The sequence below is a fragment of the Monodon monoceros genome, unplaced genomic scaffold (genome assembly GCF_005190385.1).
Source record: "Monodon monoceros isolate NGI ecotype Baffin Bay Population unplaced genomic scaffold, NGI_Narwhal_1 Super_Scaffold_20, whole genome shotgun sequence".
Taxonomy (NCBI): Eukaryota; Metazoa; Chordata; class Mammalia; order Artiodactyla; family Monodontidae; genus Monodon; species Monodon monoceros.
This window is the reverse complement of record NW_021703777.1, coordinates 64,489,480-64,512,501: the sequence shown is the minus strand read 5'-3', so window position 1 is coordinate 64,512,501 and position 23,022 is coordinate 64,489,480. Positions and strand designations below refer to the sequence as shown.

The 23,022-nt window shown below is 38.7% G+C and overlaps 1 protein-coding gene across 1 annotated transcript in view; it reads right to left on the bottom strand.

The window, feature by feature from the left end:
- The window catches only part of SCFD2 (sec1 family domain containing 2), a 395,999-nt gene that overhangs the window by 301,164 nt on the left and 71,813 nt on the right, over positions 1-23,022 (bottom strand). The gene's annotated exons all lie outside the window — the stretch shown is intronic.

The window sequence follows — 23,022 nt, the reverse complement described above, 5'->3', positions numbered from 1 at the left end:
AAAAACTGGCAAATAAAATGAATTTGATATACTGAAGGGGCTTGCTTCTTGAAAAAAATACAGGATATATTGTTTATTCATTAAGGAAAGACAAAGGCTGATTTCTGCAAAAAAATCAAAACTGAGTGAGCCTGACTTTATATTTTCTGGTAAATTGATGTACAGATGATTGTCTCATAAACAGGCAGACCTGCATGTCCTACACTAGATACGTAGCTTGGCAACAACATTCACTTAGCTTATATTTTCAAATAAGCCTTTTGAAGTAGTGTAGTATGATTGCTGAGAGCACAGTCTTTGGGGTTGGGCAGAGTCAGGACAGAATCTAGTCTCTACCACCTACATATAAACTTAGGCTGACGCTGCTCTAAGCTTCTGGTTCTTCATCTGTCAAACAGTTGCTAGAATTGTAAGATTTCAATAGAACAATGCATGTAAAGCACTTAAGCCTGGTTCTTGGCACTTAGCAAGAGCTCAATGGTTGTGGTAGTGAGGATCGATTATCTTATAACTTCAGTACAAACATCTTGTACAAACTTCAGATTTCACAGAGTGAAAGGTGAAAACGGGAGTGGTTTGGCAAAAGAAAGATTGTGAGCTTTTGGTAAGATTCGTAGATTGGACAAAATTAGACCAACTTATATTAGACATGATCAGCTATACCCTCCTCTATGACGTTTCACAACAAAAAAAGGGAAATTTAGGTCCAAACTAGTATTCTTAAAGTTGGCTTGCCTATGAGCCATGATTCTTTCATATGTGCATAAAAACATATATATTTTCCATGTGACCATAAGTAGTCACAAATTCTTTCATGTTCTGTTGCTTCAACCATAAAATTACCCCATTTATATGGGTTTGGTGAAAATCAATTTGAGATAAAAATCAGATGAAAATGTCTCACTAACTGTGAAGAACTACATTCACTGAACCAATATGCACTGTGAGCCTCTCTAATATATCATGTAGGTAAACTAAGAGTGAAGAGGAAGCATGGGTAAGTAAGTCTTAGGATGCTGGTCTGTCAGTATTGGTGTGACTATAGCAGAGGGAGATGGATGTAAGTAACTATCACTCATGTTATAACAAATATGCATATTATGTATGCATGTGAAAGGGGCTTATGGCATACTAAAAAAGAAACCATTTATGTGTTAAGACATATATCTTTTGTCAATTGAAAACTAACATTTTAAAAACGCTTCTTAACATCTAATACGATGTTTCATACCCAACAGATGCTCAAATTTTGTGGTGACTGCAGTCCTTATTATTTAACTGTTTACTGCTTGACTTTACTCATTATATAATGTAATCTCCACAACAGCAGAGACCTTATTTTACTTGTTTACCGATGCAGCCTCAGTGCCAAAGAATGGTGTCTGGTGTCTAGTAGGTGCTCGATAAATATTTGTTGGTTGAGCAGATGGATTTTATATTCTGGTTAAATAAGAAATAATCTCCAGGAGACTGGTTCAAGATGGTGGAGTAGAAGGACATGCGCTCAGTCCCTCTCGCAAGAGCACCAGAATCATAACTAACTGCTGAACAATCGGTGACAGGAAGACACAGAAACTCACCAAAAAGATGCCCCATATCCAAAGACAAAGTAGAATCCGCAGTGAGGTGGTAGGAGGGGCACAATCACAATAAAAGCAAATCCCATAACCCCTGGTTGGGTGACTCACAAACTGGAGAACACTTATACCACAGAAGTCCACCCACTGGAGTGAAAGTTCTGAGCGCCACATCAGGCTTCCCAACCTGGGGGTCTGGCAATGGGAGGAGGAATTCCTAGAGAATCAGACTTTGAAGGCTAGTGGGATTGAATTGCAGGACTTCAACAGCCCTGGGGGAAACAGAAACCCTACTCGTGGAGGGCACACACAAACTACTGTGTGCATCAGGACCCAGGGGAAGGAGCAGTGACCCCACAGCAGCCTGAACCAGACCTACCTGATAGTGTTGGAAGGTCTCCTGCAGAGGAGGGGAGTGGCTGTGGCTCACTGTGGGGACAATGATACTAGAAGCAGAAGTTCTGGGAAGTACTCCTTGGCGTGAGCCCTCCCAGAGTCTGCCATTAGCCCCACCAAAGAGCCCAGGTAGACTCCAGTGTTGGGTTGCCTCAGGCCAAACAACCAACAGGGAGGGAACCCAGCCCCACCTACCAGCAATCAAGCGGATTAAAGTTTACTTAACTGTGCCCACCAGAGCAACACCCAGCTCTACCCACCACCAGTCCCTCCCATTAGGAAGCTTGCACAAGCCTTTTAGATAGCCTCATCCACCAGAAGTCAGAGAGCAGAAGCAAGAAGAAATACAATTCTGTCGCCTGTGCAAGGAAAATCACATTCACAGAAAGATAGACAAAATGAAAAGGCAGAGGACTATATACCAGATGAAGGAACAAGATAAAACCCGAGAAAAACAACTAAATGAAGTGGAGATATGCAGCCTTCCAGAAAAAGAATTCAGAATAATGATAGTGAAGATGATCCAGGGTCTCAGAAAAAGAATGGAAGCAAAGATCAAGAAGATGCAAGAAATGTTTAGCAAAGACCTAGAAGAATTAAAGAACAAACAGAGATGAACAATACAATAAATGAAATGAAAAACACACTAGAAGGAATCAACAGCAGAATAACTGAGGCAGAAGAACGGATAAGTGACCTGGAAGACACAATGGTGGAATTCACTGCCACAGAACAGAAGAAAAAAGAATGAAAAGAAATGAAGACAACATAAGAGACCTCTGGGACAACATTAAACACAGTAACATTCACATTATAGGGGTCCCAGAAGGAGAAGAGAGAGAGAAAGGACCCGAGAAAATATTTGAAGAGATTATAGTCAAAAAGTTCCCTAACGTGGGAAAGGAAATAGCCACCCAAGTCCAGGAAGTGCAGAGAGTCCCAGGCAGGATAAACCCAAGCAGAAACACGCCAAGACACATAGTAATCAAACTGACAAAAATTAAGTACAAAGAAACATTATTGAAAGCCGCAAGGGAAAAACTACAAATAACATACAAGGGAACTCTCATAAGGTTCACAGCTGATTACTCAGCAGAAATTCTATGAGCCAGAAGGAAGTGGCACAATATATTTAAAGTGATGAAAGGGAAGAAACTACAACCAAGATTACTCTACCTGGCAAGGACCTCATTCAGAGTTGATGGAGAAATCAAAAGTTTGACAGACAAGCAAAAGCTAAGAGAATTCAGCACCACCAAACCAGCTCTACAACAAATGGTAAAAGAACTTCTCTAAGTGAGAAACACAAGAGAAGGAAAGGACCTACAAAAACAAACCCATAACAATTAAGAAAATGGTAATAGGAACATACATATCGATAATTACGTGAAACGTGAATGGATTAAAACCTCCAACCAAAAGACACAGGCTCGCTGAATGGATACAAAAACAAGGCCCATATATATGCTGTCTACAAGAGACCCACTTCAGACCTAGGGACACATACAGACTGAAAGTGAGGCGTTTGAAAAAGATATTCCATGCAAATGGAAATCAAAAGAAAGCTGGAGTAGCTATACTCATATCAGATAAAACAGACGTTAAAATAAAGAATGTTACAAGAGACAAGGAAGGACACTACTAAATGATCAAGGGATCAATCCAAGAAGATATAACAATTATAAAAATATATGCACCCAACATAGGAGCACCTCAATACATAAGGCAAATGCTAACAGCTATAAAAGAGGAAATCGACAGTAACACAATAATAGTGGGGGACATTAACACCTCACTTACACAAATGGACAAATCATCCAGACAGAAAATTAATAAGGAAACACAAGCTTTAAATGACACAACAGACCAGATAGATTTAATTGATATCTATAGGACATTCCATCTAAAAACAGCAGATTACAGCTTCTTCTCAAGTGCACACGGAACATTCTCCAGGATAGATCACATCAGGGTCACAAATCAAGCCTCGGTAAATTTAAGAAAATTGAAGTCATATCAAGCATCTTTTCTGACCACAACACTATGAGATTAGAAATCAATTACAGGGGAAAAAAATGTAAAAAACACAAAAACATGGAGGCTAAACAGTACATTACTAAATAACCAAGAGATCACAGAAGAAATCAAAGGAAATCAAAAAATACCTAGAGACAAATTACAACGAAAACATGACGACCCAAAACCTATGGAATGCAGCAAAAGCTGTTCTAACAGGGAAGTTTATAGCAGTACAAGCTTACCTCAAGAAACAAGGAACATCTCAAATAAACAATCTAATCTTACACCTAAAGGGACTAGAGAAAGAAGAACAAACAAGACCCAAAGTTAGTAGAAGGAAAGAAATCATAAAGATCAGAGCAGAAATAAATGAAATAGAAACAAAGAGAACAATAGTAAAGGTCAGTAAAACTAAAAGCTGGTTCTTCGAGAAGATAAACAAAATTGATAAACCTTTAGCCAGACTCATCAAGAAAAAGAGGGAGAGGACTCAAATCAATAAAGCTAGAAATGAAAAAGGAGAAGTACAACAGACACAGCAGAAATACAAAGCATCCTAAGAGACTACTACAAGCAACTCTATGCCAATAAAATGGACAACCTGGAAGAAATGGACAAATTCTTAGAAAGGTATAACCTTCCAAGACTGAACCAGGAAGAAATAGAAAATATGAACCGACCAATCACAAGTAATGAAATTGAAACTGTGATTAAAAATCTTCCAATAAACAGAAGTCCAGGACCAGATGGCTCCACAGGTGAATTTTATCAAACATTTAGAGAAGAACTAACACACATCCGTCTCAAACTCTTCCAAAAGAAACTGCAGAGGAACACTCCCAACTCATTCTATGAGGCCCCCATAACCCTAATAGCAAAACCAGACAAAGATACTACAAAAAAAGAAAATTAAAGACCAATATCACCGATGAATATAGATTCAAAAATCCTCAACAAAATACTAGCAAACAGAATCCAGCAACCCATTAAAAGGATCATACACCATGATCAAGTGGGATTTACCCCAGGAATGCAAGGATTCTTCAATATATGCAAATCAATCAATGTGATACACCATATTAACAAATTGAAGGGGCTTCCCTGGTGGCGCAGTAGTTGAGAGTTCGCCTGCTGATGCAGGGGACACGGATTCGTGCCCCAGTCTGGAAGGATCCCACGTGCCGCAGAGCGGCTAGGCCCGTGAGCCATGGCCGCTGAGCCTGCGCATCCGGAGCCTGTGTTCCGCAGTGGGAGAGGTCACAACAGTGAGAGGCCCATGTACCGCAAAAAAAAAAAAAAAAAAAAAATTTGAAGAACACAAACCATATGATCATCTCACTAGATGCAGAAAAAGCTTTTGACAAAATTCAACACCCATTTATGATAAAAACTCTCCAGGAAGTGGGCATAGAGGGAACCTACCTCAACATAATAAAGGCCATATACAACAAACCCAAAGCAAACATCATTCTCAATGGTGAAAAACTGAAAGCATTTCCTCTAAGATCAGGAACAAGATAAGAATGTCCACTCTCACCGTTATTATTCAACATAGTTTTGGAAGTCATAGCTACAGCAATCAGAGAAGAAAAATAAATAAAAGGAATACAGATGGGAAAAGAAGAAGTAAAACTGTCACTGTTTGCAGATGACATGATACTATACACAGAGAATCCTAAAGATGCCATCAGAAAACTACTAGAGCTAATCAATGAATGTTGTAAAGTTGCAGGATACAAAATTAATGCACAGAAATCTCTTGCATTCCTATACACTAACAACGAAAGATCAGAAAGAGAAATTAAGGAAACAATCCCATTCACCATTGCAACAAAAAGAATAAAATACCTAGGAATAAATCTACCTAAGGAGGTAAGAGACCTGTCCTCAGAAAACTATAAGACACTAATGAAAGAAATCAAAGATGACACAAACAGATGGAGAGACATACTGTGTTCTTGGATTGGAAGAATCAATATTGTGAAAATGACTACACTACCCTAAGGAGTCTACAGATTCAATGCAATCCCTATCAAATTGCCAGTGGCATTTTTTACAGAACTAGAACAAAAAATCTTAAAATTTGCATGGAGACACAAAAGACCCCGAATAGCCAAAGCAGTCCTGAGGGAAAAAAACGGAGCTGGAGGAATCAGACTCCCTGACTTCAGACTATATTACAAAGCTATAGTAATCAAGACAATATGGTACTGGCACAAAAACAGAAATATAGATCAATGGAACAGGATAGAAAGCCCAGAGATAAACCTACGCACCAATGGTCAACTAATCTATAACAAAGGAGGCAAGGATATACAACGGAGAAAAGACAGTCTCTTCAATAACTGGTGCTGGGAAAACTGGACAGCTACATGTAAAAGAATGAAATTAGAACACTCCCTAACAGCATACACAAAAATAAACTCAAAGTGGATTAAAGACCTAAAAGTAAGACCAGACACTATAAAACTTTTAGAGGAAAACATAGGAAGAACACTCTTTGACATAAATCACAGCAAGATCTTTTTTGACCCACCTCCCAGAGTAATGGAAATAAGAAGAAAATAAACAAATGCGACCTAATGACACTTCAAAGCTTTTGCACAGCAAAGGAAACCATAAACGAGACAAAAAGACAACCCTCAGAATGGGAGAAAATATTTGCAAATGAATCAATGGACAAAGAATTAATCTCCAAAATATATAAATAGCTCATGCAGCTCAACATTAAAAATACAAACAACTGAATCAAACAATGGGCAGAAGACCTAAATAGACACTTCTCCAAAGAAGACATACAGATAGCCAAGAAGCACATGAAAAGCTGCTCAACATCACTAATTATTAGAGATATGCAAATCAAAAGTACAATGAGGTATCACCTCACACCAGTTAGAATGGGCATCATCAGAAAATCTACAAACAATAAATGCTGGAGAGGGTGTGGAGAAAAGGGAACCCTCTTGCACTGTTGGTGGGAATGTAAATTGATACAGCCACTATGGAGAACAGGATGGAGGTTCCTTAAAAAACTAAAAATAGAATTACCATATGACCCAGCAATCCCACTGCTAGGCATATACCCAGAGAAAACCATTATTCAAAAAGACACATGCAGCCCAGTGTTCATTGCAGCACTATTTACAATAGCCAGGTTTGAAGTAACCTAAATGCCCATCGACAGACGAATGGATAAAGAAGATGTGGTACATATATACAATGTAATATTACTCAGCCACAAAAAGGAACAAAACTGGGTAATTTGTAGAGACGTGGATGGATCTAGAGACTGTAATACAGAGTGAAGTAAGTCAGAAAGAGAAAAACAAATATCATATATTAACACATATATGTGGAACCCAGAAAAATGGTACAGATGAACTGGTTTGCAGGGCAGAAATAGAGACACAGATGCAGAGAATGTATGGACACCAAGGGGGGAAACTGGTGGGGGGCATGGGGGTGGTGGTGTGACGAACTGGGAGATTGGGATTGCCATATATACACTAATATGTATAAAATGGATAACTAATAAGAACCTCTGGTATAAAAAAATAAATAGGGCTTCCCTGGTGGCGCAGTGGTTGAGAGTCCGCCTGCCGATGCAGGGGACATGGGTTCGTGCCCCGGTCCGGGAAGATCCCACATGCCACGGAGCGCGTAGGCCCGTGAGCCATGGCTGCTGAGCCTGCGCATCCAGACCCTGTGCTCCACAACGGGAGAGGCCACAACAGTGAGAGGCCCGCGTACCGCAAAAAAATAAATTAATTTAATTAAATTCAAAAATTCAGAAAAAAAAAGAAATATCTCCATTTGGAGGTAATTTCACCCCTACAAAAGCAAAATACCTTTGCTTTTAAAATTTGATCTATCGGTGATTTGTGACCGCCTGGAGGGGTGGGATAGGGAGGGTGGGAGGGAGGGAGACGCAAGAGGGAAGAGATATGGGAACATATGTATATGTATAACTGATTCACTTTGTTATAAAGCAGAAACGAACACACCATTGTAAAGCAATTATACCCCAATAAAGATGTTAAAAAATAAAAAAAATTTTTTTTTTAATTTGATCTATATTTTCCTTTTCTTTCTCTATTCTTTTGTCATGTTAAGCAGGAATACACTGAATTAGTCCTTTTCACAATCAGTATATGCATTATTCATAAAGAGAATTTAAATCAGGTGGGTGCCGTTAGAAACTATTCTGGTCAGTTGCGTGCTGATGACTTATGCCTTGGTTATTGTATTTTATCATATTTAAATAGGCAGCTTTCTTCTTTTTCTTTTTCTTTTTTAATTTTATTTATTTATTTTATTTTTGGCTGTGTTGGGTCTTCATTTCTGTGCGAGGGCTTTCTCTAGTTGCGGCGAGTGGGGGCCACTCTTCATCGCGGTGTGCAGGCCTCTCACTGTCGTGGCCTCTCATGTTGCGGAGCACAAGATCCAGACGCGCAGGCTCAATAGCTGTGGTGCACGGGCCCAGTTGCTCCGCGGCATGTGGGATCTTCCCAGACCAGGGCTCAAACCCGTGTCCCCTGCATTGGCAGGCAGATTCTCAACCACTGTGCCACCAGGGAAGCCCCAGCTTTCTTCTTAAGAGTTATATTTATGGGATTACTGGTAATGTATCTTTTTCTCTTTTTTTCTCATTTAGACTACAATTATTAAAAAAAAAAAAATTCTATAGGAGCAAAAGAAAAAAATCCACCAAACAAAAGTTACTTCAAAAAAAAGTTAACTAAAGATGTTACATATATTAAAGTTTCATGTAATTATCTTCCTTCTATTCCCCAAATACCATGATGTACTCTACTTGTATAAATGTTATAATGTTTTAACATTTTATGTTTTTCTACCAATACTTTAAGTTTAAAGTTAAAAAGTATGGGTATCAAGTATTTGACAAGATACAAGAAAAATTCTATATTTTTCAGTGAGAGTTAATAACCAGGAATACCAAACCCAAATTTTCCCAATTTCATTTCCTCATTTTTTTAAAAAGTATGAATCCAAAACGTTTCAAGGAAAGCAAACTTCAAATACTAATGTATCAAACAAAACAGCAACACAAAACAACTCACTTAAAAAAAAAAGACTATATCAACTCTACATGGACTAAGTACAAAAAGGAATCTTTTGTCTGTTGTCAAACCACAATAGATTTTTTTAAAAAAATCACATGACTGGATAATAACAGAAATATCTCCATGTGGCAGGGTGGTAATCTATCAATTTTTAACACATTTTGCCCCTAGGAATAGGGTTTTTGGCAATTGTTTTGCATATTTGTTACTTTTTTTAAGAGCTCAAAATCAGGAGATTTAAAAAAAGTAAGAATAGTGTTCCTGCATACTGTGTTAGGGAAAATTCCTGTTAAAAACATACAGTACAACCAATATGTAATCACCCAGCTGTGGATTTTTTTTCTGCATAGATATGAAATTACATCAATTACTCTAGAAGAAGTATTTCCATAATGTTTGTAAAGTGACCCTGCAACAGTATCCTGCAAGTTATAAGCTAGCACTGTCCCTACTGCCTCCTAACACCGAGGAAAGAGGGTGTAGAGGACTGCCCCATACAGTACCCCTCATGAAGGATGTCTGCTTTAGGATATTCAGATCATTCAACATTCATCACAGCAAGGGCCAACACATTCTAGAGAAAAAGGGACAGACTGGTCAGCTTCCATTCAGTACTCTTCCACTTCTGCTTTCAGTCCCTCCCCTTAGAAGCAAAGATGGGAGCAAAGAGGGAGTACCAAGGCAAAGACATTCAGTCAAGGTGCTCAGGTAAACCAGGCGTGGCCAAATCCTCACGGTGTCCCTCACCAGAAAGAAACGAGATCCTGAACAAATATTTCTCCTACTTTTGAGGACTGGCAGTGCTGCCTTCTCCCCACACCAAAAAAAAAAAAAAAAACACTCAATAAATAACTCATTCTAGGGACTTCCCTGGCGGTCCAATGGTTAAGACTTCACCTTCCAGGCAGGGGGTACGGGTTTGATCCCTGGTCAGGGAGCTAAGATCCCACATGCCTTGCGGCCAAAACAACCAAAACACAAAACAGAAGCAATATTGTAACAAATTCTATAAAGTCTTTAAAAACAGTCCACATCAAAAAGAAATCTTTAAAAAAATAATAATAATTCATTCTATGTAGCTCTTCGAGGGTGGTAAAAAATAGAAAATTTTTTAGATTTCTCCACACTCAGGCCCAAGCCTACTGTCTAGTCTCACGTGCTCACTAACGTTAAGCGAGCCTCTAGCACCCTCGGAATCCTAAGTCACAGGTGAAGCCGTGGGGTCCTCGAGATATTCAGCCGGCCTTAGGCATAGCCTTCCTTCAGAGAGACCTGCCATTCGGTTGCACCCAAGACATCCTGTGAATTGGCATAAGTAAGACTTGGTTTCTCCAAGACTAACTAACATTATAAAAACATCAATTAGATCGTGTTATTGCCTTTCATTCTTAAAAACCCAGATATTTAAAAAAGGAAAAAAGAATCCCAGCAACCGTTGGGGTGGCCAGCATAGAACAAACAGCTAGAGGGAGTGGCTGGTATAGAAGATTCAGTCAGTGCAGGGAAGCACAAACCATTATTATTTCCCTTTTGGTCAAGCAAACCAGAATGGTTGTACCCTTCTTGTTTTTCACAAAACCAGATGTGCCTTTGGCCACTGGCATAAGGTCTGGATTTGAAACTTTTTTGGTAGACCCACAAAACGCTAGAACCAAAATTGTTAGCCTTGAACTTACTTTGCTTGATTACTAGCTCTAGCTTCCAGCTGGAATAACACATGATATCATTGCTTCTAAGGCAAACCCAGTTTAAAAGCAATAGTTTACTTAGCCTATATATTTAACTCTCACTTTCCAATCAGACATTTGGCAGAAATTCACGTAACTCCAAAACCTGGCAATGTGCCCTCCCTGGGCAAAGGAACAAGAAGTTCATGTGTGTTTTTATTCTATTTTCCATTTGTCTTTCTCTTTTATTATTAAAAAACACAGTACCTTAATGTGATAGGAGAGAAAAACAACATTAAAATAAAATATTCTGCTGGAGAAAAGTGAAATCGAGATGCTATATCCTTATGGAGAAATGTGTAAGTTTCATAAGGTTTCAATAAAAGGCTTGCTGAGGAGCAAAACTCAAGACGAAATTCTAACCTGGAGGCCAAATTTATAGATATATCAATAACAAGCAAATTAGTAGAAAACATTAAAATGACCTCAATATTCACAGAGAAAGTTGTCAGCTTAAGTGCATATAAATTGAAATCTACATTCATGGGTTATGTAGACCCTATTGTGTTTTGAAAACTTTTTTATCCTAATGCCTGAGAACAAGCATAAGTGGAGTATGAGAAGAAAGTGGCCAACAGTCATTTGACGCCTTGCCCCAGGACAAATAGTCTAGCAATACACAGCAGTAAAGGGCATGGCTTCAGTATCAGACACGCGGGTTTTAACCAGGCACATGTGGGTTTTAACCTGACACTTACTAGTGGTAGGACCATGGTAGGTCAAGTTCATAATTTGTCCAACCTCTGCTATACAGTCCTCAAGGCTAAATCAGCAGCTCAAGAAATTTATTTATAAAATACTATAAATGCAGTACTCAGGTACTCCGACCAGCCCAGGAAATCCTACTTGGTCCTGTATCCCCAAAATTAGCACAAATGGTACTAACGTACTGATATCTAATACACATTACAAAATAAACTATATGCACATCCAGGAAACCATATATGTTTTGGTTTTATAACTTCACTACCTGACAGGCAGCATGCATTCAAGAGATCGTTATTATGTGGAATGGAACAGAATATTTTCTTTTGGAGAAGGCATTTTAACTTTTTCCCTCCACCATTTGGAAGTGACACCTCTCTTGGCAAGAAACTAGAGGGCAGAGGCTTCCCTAGAGGAGAGAGAAAGTGATGAAGAGATGATTTATATTTCTGAGGACTAGAAAAGTTTATTCTATCTACAGATGAGACAGTGTCTCCCCAGGTGTTCTGAACTGTGGGGGAAAAAGGGGTAGAGTTAATACCTCAAAAGGGTATAATCACATGAGCCCCTGAAGAACCAACATATTAGGCTACTCAGATCTCTTTAATTCCAAATGTCCTTCATCTGGAACTTTTTCCCATAAATATCTGTGGAAAAATTTTTTAAACTCTAATAATTTAGTGTTGCATTAAAATAAGTTATATCTCCTACACTATTACCAAATATCCCAGAATCTAGTGATGTTTAAGAGTGCAAACATCAAGACAATCCATTATTTTGATAACTTCCCCAAGATCATAAATTATCAGAATTACAAGACTTACACTACAAACTTCTGTGATGAAAACTGCAGTAAAAGATGGCCATGTTAATTGGAATGTGCGGCTGCTATCACAGAGGCTCAAAATTATAGTGACTTAAACAAAATAGGAATATATTTGTCACTCACATAAAGACCAGGTCAGTGGTCCAGCGAACCAACTATGGTTCTTCCATCCTTCCATTCAAATATCTTCAACACATAGCTTCCTCTCATAATTCAAGTCAGCTACTCCCATTCTTGCCATTCTGGCTGCAATTCAACACACAGAAAGGGGAAGAGGAAAGGCACATACCTCTCCTTTCAGTGCACAGCCTGAAGGTGGCCCACATCAGTCCTACTCATGTCTCACTCACCAGAGCCTGGTCACATCGAGCTGCAAGGCTAACTGCGAAATCACTGTCCTTTTGGGTGTACAAAACATGTACTATGTAAAAAGGTGACACCAGGTGGTGAGAACATTAAGCCTCTGCCCTAAAGGCCATAAACAAGACATCCCTTTAGACTCACGTAAACCACTCAAATCTTTATCCATTTATTGCAAGCCAATCAATGGGAAGTAAACTCCATGTTTATAACAAACCTCTCAAATTCCCACAGGCAGGCAGTAAAGCCTGCTACTGTAAGTGTGAAAATGAAGATTCTGTATTCTGGGACATATTCGAATACCTGAATCAGGTCAACAAGGTCCCCAGTTTCAACTGTCTTATAATCTAGCAGAGGGAGACAATGACTATGTAAACAAAATAACGTCAGAAAATGAAAAGCAAATATAAAACAAAGTGATGAGGAAAGCTATTCAGGGAAGGCTGCCCTGAGGAGATGGCATTTCAGTTTTGACCTGACCATCCATGAGAAGAACTGGAAAATAACATTCTAATAAGAGGGATTAACAATTGTTAAAGCCCCAAGTTTCCCTATTTGTCAGAATCAAGTTGCTTTAGCTCTAGTTTTCTTTATTTAGGCCTGCTACACATGGGAGAGGAAGAAAGAATATGTGTATATGTGTGTGTGTGTGTGTGTGTGTCTGTGTGTGTCTGTGTGTGTGTGTGTGTGTCCAACCTCAGGAAGGGGAGATCTATAACACTACTACTGGAATTATTAATACTTAACAGCTAGGAATAATGTGGAACACTCCAAAACCAGGAAGAAAGAGGCCCTAGGGCCATCGATAGAAAAAAGAAGATTGTTACAAAGCAAATTGTTAGAGAAGTTGAAAGACAAGTATAGCCTTTGTATTCAAAAATTATTTTTTTTCACTTGTTCTAAATAGTGCTTCTGGGTGTATATATTTCTTAAATAAAGTTAACTAATTTCAGGTATATTGTTCTAACTAAATTTTAGTTCCAAATCAGAAATCAGCAGTTGTAAATAAAATGCCTTATTATACATTTTTAATCAAAATGAGTTATATACAAAACAAGTAAAAGAAATAAGCAAATTTAATAATTAAATATTTGTACATTAGTATCGTAAATTAGTATTATATTTTAAATATTACACAACTTATATTTCACTATAGGGACCCAAGTTAAGTCAACACATTCTTAAGCTACTGAGAATCCACTCATAAAAATCTTAACCTAAGACTTAATAGCGCCAGCCTAAGAGATCATCCCCAAAGCATGTATTCCTTGGTCCTAGGGCAATTTAGGGGAAATTTCAGTATTACTTAAATTATCATGATGTATTCACAGCATAGTCTAATAGTCACAAAATTGCCTAAAAGAAAGACCGCCTTCTTAACTTATGAAAGGTGCTCCAGTCAGATGAATATCCCAAGTGACAAATCTTTTATCATACTCACGGCCGGTGAAGACAATATGCCACTCAAATGCCACTATTTTAACACAATGGCAAAAGAACAGTCAGGAAAATACTAAGTCTGACCCAAGATCTGGGGAAATTTTCATCCACTTCCTACTTTCAAAACCCCATTTCATTGACTGGAAGACACAACTGATTAGAGCACACCCCAGCAAGAGAAAAAAATACTGCACTTAGAGTGAGAAATGCCACTGATTCCAAGATGCACCCCAGTTTCAGAAATGTGAAAATGTGAAAAAATGGATATTTTAGAATCAATAAGAAATGGTAGTATTCTTCAAGCCAAAGCTGCCCCTTTTCTTTTCAGAATGGAAAATGACTTTAACTATTTTCAGCTCAATCAAAAAGAAGTTTTCTTCTGTATTAGGTTCACTCCTACCTCTCTTTGTATACAACTGTTTAATACAAATGTCCAAAGAGGCAACTGATAAACCCCCATTTAACCTTTTTCCAAAAATATTGAAGACATTTCATTCAAAACAAGCTGCTGCCAGCTTGCTATAAAGAATAAGAAGGGTGGAGAAAGAACAGGCTGCCAGCCAATGAGGGCAGATTCTGATTCTGAAAGCGCTGAGCCCCACAGTGCGCTCCACACGCAGGGCCCCTCCCAAGAGGAGAAAAGACAGAGTTCAGCCCATTCATTTGTCCCGAGCTTGCCAACTGGATAAAACACCCTCTCTGTAAGAGAGGAGGGAATAAAGGATCAGTGACAGACCAAGAGCATGCCTAGGAAAACCTCTCTTGGTGGAAATCGGTGGCGGGCTGGGGGATGTTCTCCTCTGATAAATGGCCTTTGCAGTAAATTTGATGTAATACTGTGAAAACCACTGTGACATAGTAAGAAACATATATTTGGTCTCTGTCCCCAGTTCCTGGCACATAGCTCCTAAAACCCTTGTATTTTCCTGAGCAACAAGGAGCATCTTTTGTTCTAATATTTTGTCTTGGACCCTGATTCCTGGTACACAGAACTCCTAAATCCCTTGGAATTTCCTGGATGACAGGAGCATCTTTTGTTCTAATGAGGTGATTCTTGGTGGGTTCCTGGGTAGCTCCTGGATAGGGGCTGGTCACCAGAGAGACCAAGCCAAGAATAGAAGCTTGGACTTTCAGATTCACCCACCCTGCCCCATCCTCCAGGAATGGGAGAAGGGCTAGAGACTGAGTTAATAATTAATCATGTCTACGAGATGAAGCCTCCATAAAAATCCCTAAAGTATAGAGAGCTTTGGGGCTGGTAAACATATCCATGTGCTGGGAGGGTGGGACACCCCAATTCCATGGGAACAGAAGCTCCTGCTCTTAGGACACTTTCAGACCTCACCCGAGTTCTAATAAGCTGAAACTTAAATAAAGGTTTCAGGAAGGGTAAGCTGGGACGAAGTGAGAGAGGGCATGGACATATATACACTACCAAATGTAAAATAGATAGCTAGTGGGAAGCAGCCACATAGCACAGGGAGACCAGCTCGGTGCTCTGTGACCACCTAGAGGGGTGGGATAGGGAGGGTGGGAGGGAGGGAGACACAAGAGGGAGGGGATATGAGGATATATGTATATGTATAGCTGATTCACTTTCTTATACAGCAGAAACTAACACAACATTGTAAAGCAATGATACTCCAATAAAGATGTTAAAAAAATAAAAAATAAAGTGTTGAAAAATAAATAAATAAAAATATAAATGTTTCCCTGAGTTTTGTGAGCCATTATGGCAAATTATGGAACCCAAAGAGGGGGTCGTGGGAACCCTAATTGAAAGCAGGTTGGTCAGAAGTATGAGAGGCCCAGACTTGCAACTGATGTCTAAAGTGGGGGGCAGTCTTGTGGGACTTAGCCCATAACCTGCGGGGTCTGTGCTAACTCCATTTAGTTACTCATAACTGAATTACAGGATACCCAGTGGGTGTGACACCCAGTAGTGGGCTGGAGGATTGCTTGGTGTGGGAAAAACCCCTACACATTTGGTGTCAGAAGTGTTAAGAGTAGAGCATAAAGAAACAAGAGATTTTCTTTTAACATGCTCCACAATTTTCCTTCTCAGCAAAAATCCTATGAAAAATCTGTAACTGTAAACAACACTCAGGTCTGACTTTAGGGATCACCTTTTTTTACCTCTTCCCTCACTCTTCATCCAAATAATATCACCAGCACTTTTGCAAGTGACAAATCAGGACCTCCCAGGGTGTTGGTGAAGTCAGGAACAGACCTAAAATGAGCCATTACATTTCCAAGCCTAGCCGTCTGGCTTGGGACCTAACAGAAGCTCTAGAGGACTGAGAAGGTAAAACCCACCAATTTGCTATAGGACAAGCAGACGTACTGTCATTTAGTTTAGTTAAACTTGATCTGTACAGAAGAGCTACTCTGAAGTTTAGTATCTCATAAAGAAAACTAAATCTACCTATTAAAAACTGCTTTGGCAACTGATAAAATGCTGTGCCGACTTTTCATTGCAAAGACAGATAACATTTAAAACTAAAGCAACATTTACCTGGAAAATCGTGAGTGGCTCTATAAATCATTTATATTTTATTTAAACGTCATTTTCCAGACTTCCCTGGTGGCACAGTGGTTAAGAATCCGCCTGCCAGTGCAGGGGACACGGGTTTGAGCTCTGGTCCAGGAAGATCCCACATGCCACGGAGTAACTAAGCCTGTGCAACACAACTACTGAGCCTGCGCTCTATAGCCTGCGGGCCACAACTACTGAAGCCTGCGCGCTCTAGGGCCTGTGTGCCGCAACTACTGAGCCCACGTGCTGCAACTACTGAAATCCGCATGGCTAGAGCCTGTGCTCTGCAACAAGCAAAGCCACCACAATGAGACGCCAGTGCACCGCAATGACAAGGAGCCCCTGCTTGCCACAACTAGAGAAAGCCTGCTCATAGCAACAAAGACCCAATGCAGCAAAAAAAAATTTTTTTTAATTTAAAAAGTCATTTTCCAAGTTGGATTTTTTTATTTAGAAATGTAAATTCTACCTAAAAAAAAACTGGAGATAGATACTACATATATATTTATAAAGTATGTTTTTTAGAAAGTATAAACACAGCTGCTTCCTCTACTACATAGTTTGCTATCATTTTATAACCACCAATAAATTATTGTCAATAAAAGTTTTTCTTTGAAACAATTAGCATAAAAACATCAGATATACAATGTAGAAACAATGAGATTTAAATCTGGATTTAAGAAAAATACTGTTAAACATCATCAAATAGTAAGTAAAAAAAGACAGTAACAGTTTTCTATGTAACAGTCTCATTCTTCCTCAGTAAATTTTAATTTAGAAAAACAAAATCTAGTTGAGAATATATTAAAACTATTACTTGCATAAAGTAAATTGGCATTTGCAATATTTTTGGCTCAGCTAAAAGAATAAATAATGACTACTATTTATTGAGCATTTACTAGATGTCAAGCACTGTACTTAGTGATATACATATGTAATCTCATCCAATCCTGACAATAACACTATGATGTAGGCACTTTATTCCCATTTAGATGAGGAAGCTAAATCAAACTTTCTTTTTTTTTTATAGTAATAAAAAAGAATTCTTCAAAGGCTACCACAAAATTAAGTAAATCCGTACTTTGATTAAAAGAAAAGCAGGGTTTCCCTGGTGGCGCAGTGGTTGAGAGTCCGCCTGCCAATGCAGGGGACACGGGTTCATGCCCCTGTCTGGGAAGATCCCACATGCCGCAGAGTGGCTGGGCCCGTGAGCCATGGCCGCTGAGCCTGTGCGTCCGGAGCCTGTGCTCCGCAACAGGAGAGGCCACAACAGTGAGAGGCCCGCGTTCCGGAAAAAAAAAAAAGAAAACCTACTTTTACAAGTGAATACATTCATTAATAGAATCATAGATGCAGCCACGTTCAGGTTCAACTTCGTTTCTACATTTTTTAACTTGAAATAGAAACAGAATTACTTGTTAATTAGCACATATGTGCTGAATGCCTAAAACACAGACTGTGATATTGGACCTTGATGAAAATGGAGAGAAAAAGGAATTGAGAAGATGCTTTATCCCCTTTGGTTTTTAAAAACATTCACTGCAAATAATTATTAGATTTTTCCCAATAATAATCCAAAAAGTTTATCTTTTGAGCACACAGTATTATCTTTCTGTCATATTCCAGGGCCTGAGTCAAACATAAGTCTTATGAATAGTACCCAGATCTCTTGCTGACTAGTCATTAAATCGCCAGAACCAATGAGCCAGGAGATGGCAGTGAGCAGAAGGAGTGCAGTAACCTGTGTTTAATTATACATTTCCAAGACCAATTTCTTTTTCTTTACCAAGGTTGTCTACAGGGTTACTTAGGCCATGAAGTCAACACTGAGGTTCAGTGACGGAGGCTGGGGAGAGAGTGGTGGAAATGAGTCTCCAAAGAAATACACAGCTCTCAGCGCTGGCTGAGATTTGCATTAGGTGGCTCTCAAGCCCATAGGAAAAATCTAGACATTGTCTTCACGCTCCAAATAAACTCAGATGCTCTACTTTCATACCGAAGTCTGTAAATAGGGCAACTCAGCACATATTATGACTCATTACAATAATGGGTGAGTGTATACTAGATAAAATAAGCCTGTTCATAAACAAAGAGCAATTGCTATGGCTGGTGTATAAGTTCGCCTGTGCAAAAACACTAACTTATAAGGACCCAGAAATGACTGAGAACACAGTGCTGGTCAGGGTAATGTGCAATTATGATAAAAGTGAGGTTTTAGCATTTTAAATGTTACTTCTTTTTCCCTGTCTTTTTATTCCTTCTCCACTTGCTGAGAGAAGCACACCAAGTACCGTGGTCACATCTGAGGCAGTCTAACATGGAAAAGGATTCCAAAAATTAATTATAAATATAAGATGCCATAGAATTAATACTGTGTCATGTTTCTTCAGAAATCTCTGGTGAGTTGAAGGATTATCATTCTTGGGAGAAAACTGCTGTGCCTTGTTTTGAAACACTGTTGTTAGATTTTGCTGCTAGAGATTCACCTTGCAGGGTGTCAGTGGTGGGCAGGGGTGAAGAGGTTGTCCTGGTGGCAGGGCAGGAGGAGGGAGGGAGGTTGTAGCAGTGGCCTAGAGCAGGTTGCCAGAGCCCAAGGGAGTGCATGGCGGGAAGCAGGGGCATCCCAGTGCAGGGTGTCAGCATCAAAAGAGGGTGAGGAGGGCATCTTCGCATAGTGGGTGGCAGAGCTAAGCAGGGGTTGTTGGAACCCAAAGTGGCAGAAAAGAACCTCACAGAGGCTGGTGGCAGTGAAGACCCAGTGCAGGGTTTCAGAACCTGAGCAAGATGAGGGGTGTGTCTAAATGGTGACCAAAGTCCCTGTGAGATGAGTAGGGAATCTCTGTGGGGGAGTGGGGTGGGCAGAGAAGGGAGGGGAATGAAGCAGCAGCCCCACACAGGTTGTCAGAACCAAAGGAGGTGAGACAGGCATCCATGGGGAGGTTGGAGGACAGCAATCTCCCAAGATAGAGTGTCAGAGCCTGAGCAGGGAGGTGAGAACATGCAAACAGGGGAGTGGCAATGGCAATATTCTGGCATGGGATGTTCAAGCCTACAGAGGGAAGAGGGCATCTGTGCCATGGGAGCAGCAGCGGGGCTTGGTGTGGGGTCCTGAAGCCTGAGAGGGGTGAGGAGGGCACCCATACAAGAGATGGAGGCCAGGCAGCACAGCACTAGAGGTCAGAGCCTGAGTGAGGTGGGAAGGGCATTCATGTGGAGAGGTTTCTATAGGGGCACCTTTGTGTGAAGTAAAAAAAAACATCCTTGTGGGCCTGGCCATAGCCTGGAGCAGGAAGACATGCCCAGGTGAGGTGAGGAAGGCACCTGTGAGAGGGGCAGCAGTGCTAATGGAGACTGGTTACCTACAGAAGGGATTTATAGATAAGGAAAGGGAGAAAACTAGAATGAACCCTGTGGTATTACATTAGAATTGTGACCTGGTTTTTAATAAGTAGATATAGATATAGGTGATATAGATAGATATAGTTACAGAAAAAATATAAGGAATAATTGATAAATCCACAATCATAGTGGGAAACTTGAAAACACTTCTGTCAGAAGCTAGTAAGTAAGGAGATAAAGAATTTTTTTTAAATGTATCTTGAATCATTTATATTTATTTGAATTATTTATATTATAATAATATATATTTTAATATATTATATATGATTACTGTAAGCTAAGGGACATTTATGGAACGTTACATAAAACAATTAGAGAATAAACATTCTTTTTGAGTATAATATGTGGACCATTTAGAGAAATGAATCACATACAAAGGAAGTCACATAAATAAGGAGATTATATCATTCAAAACACATTCTCTGACCACAATATAATAATCAAGTAAAAGTAAGTTTTTTTAAAAGACCTCATATAGGGCTTCCCTGGTGGCACAGTGGTTGAGAGTCCGCCTGCCAATGCAGAGGACATGGGTTCGTGCCCCAGTCCAGGAAGATCCCACATGTTGCAGAGCGGCTGGGCCCGTGAGCCATGGCCACTGAGCCTGCGCATCCGGAGCGTATGCTCCGCGATGGGAGAGGCCACAACAGTGAGAGGCCCGCGTAAAGCAAAAAAAAAAAAAAAAAAAAAAAAAGACCTCATATATTTATAAACTTAAAAAATATCATGCAATTTAAATAATAAATAAATCAAAGGGAAAATCATAATAGAAATTGTGAAATATTTAGAACTGAATAACAACAAAGACAGTCAAACTTTTGGACTAAGGTACAGCAGCATTTAGAGGGAAATTCATAATCTTTAATACATTATTTGAAAATAGGAAGTTAAAAAAAGAACAACAGAGTAAAACCAAAGAATACAGAAGAAAGGAAATAAGATAAAAACAGAAATTAATGAAAAATAAAACAGAGCACAAATGAGTATATCAAAATAAAAAACTAAAGCTGATTCTTTGGAATGACTAATAAAATTCTGCTAATATGAACCAAAATCAAAAGGAGAGTTAATTTTGCAATAAAAATACCAGGTATTGAAAAAAGGAATTACAACTATATATTCAAAAGAGATTTAAAAATTTTAAGAGAATTCTATAAATAAATTTATGCCAATTTGAAAATATAGATGAATGGATTTAAACGAATATAAACTACCAAAATAATCTCAAGAAAAAACAGAGAATTAAATAGATCTATAAACACTTAAGTAATCAAATTGGAAGTACAAATCTAAGTCTAACAACAACACGGCAGGTCCACATGATTCTAAATTTAGGCATATTTCACTTTTAAGCAACTGAAAATTCCTTTCTTATACAAATAGCTCCAAAGAATACAAAAAATGAAACTCACTCTGATTTTACCTAACTACTGTAAGCTTTGTTGCGAAACTGGACAACATCAGCACAATGAAGAAAAATTATAAGGTAATCTCACCTACAAGCATAAATGCAAATGCGTAAATAAAATATTAGTAAACTAAATCTAGCAGTGTGTGTGTGTGTGTGTGTGTGTGTGTGTGTGTGTGTGTGTGTGTAGGATCAAGTTAAACTTATCCCAGGAATGCAGTAATGATTATTTTAAAAACTATAAATACAATTCACCACATTAACAGATTATGGGAGAAAAACCATATATATATATTCATCTAAAAAATTTCAGAATCTGTATTAAGTGAAATTCAACACTCAGGCAGGATAAAAACAGCAATAACAACAACAACAATTCAGCAAAATAAGATTAAGAAGGAACTTCCCTAGCCTGATTAAAAATAAAACAAAACATAATATTTAATGGTAAAATTTTAGAACATTGTGTTTAAAGTCAGGAATAAGATGAAAATGCCTATTTTCATTGCCTCTGTTGAGTAGGGTTCTAGTATGCCTGGTCAGTGCACTAAAAAAGAAAGTGGTATGAAATGTGGAAAGGAAGTAACAAAACAGCCATTATTCGCAGATAATATTATTGCCTGTAGAGGAAATACAGGACAACCAATGAATCACAACAAGAAATAGGAAAACAAATATTAATACAAAATGCAAGGTTGTTGGACAAGTGATCACCAGTCAAAAGTCAAGCCAAGAGTATTCCAATACACCAGCAATGAGCAATTAGAAAATTCAATTTACAACTGGTATTAAAATCATTAAAATACCCATAAAAAATCTAGTAAGTTTCTTTTATAGAGAAAGGCATAAAACTGGACATGTTAATTTTAACACTGTGGTATTAATTCTGTGATGGATAAACTGACCACTGAAACAGACTAGAAAGTGAGATACAAACCTATTTTTATATGAGATCTTAGTGTATCATGTATCATTGAGAAATGGATGAGTATCTTTTGGTTCCAAATAACAGAAAACCAACTAAAATGGCTTAAACAATGAGAAGAATCATCATCTCACAGAACAAGATATTCTGAGGTAAGACTCAAAGTCATCTTTAAGGATTTAGGTTCTGTTTATCTTTTTCAGGATCTCAGCGAGCTCCCTTCATTATTACAAAATACTCAGTGTCACAAACATATATCAAGAAAAAGGAGCTTGTTTCTTCATTATGTATTTTTCTACATGGGCAAAAGAAAATTTTTCTTAGAAGCACCTCCAGCAAACTTCGCTTTGCCTCTCTTAGGCTAGAACTGCTAAACCAATCATTAGGTGAGGAGATGAGAATATTAATATAGTCTGAGACCAATCAGGATTTGCCTGAATCATGTGGGAAAAGAGTGGACACTGGAACAAAACTGGTATTCTGCCAACATGAGAAAAAGGGAAATGACTGTTAGGTAAGTAATCTACAGCACAATGGAATATTTCATAAATGGTATGGGGAGAATAGGCTATCCATATGGAAGAAAAGAAAATGAGATCCCAATAATATAAACAAAGATA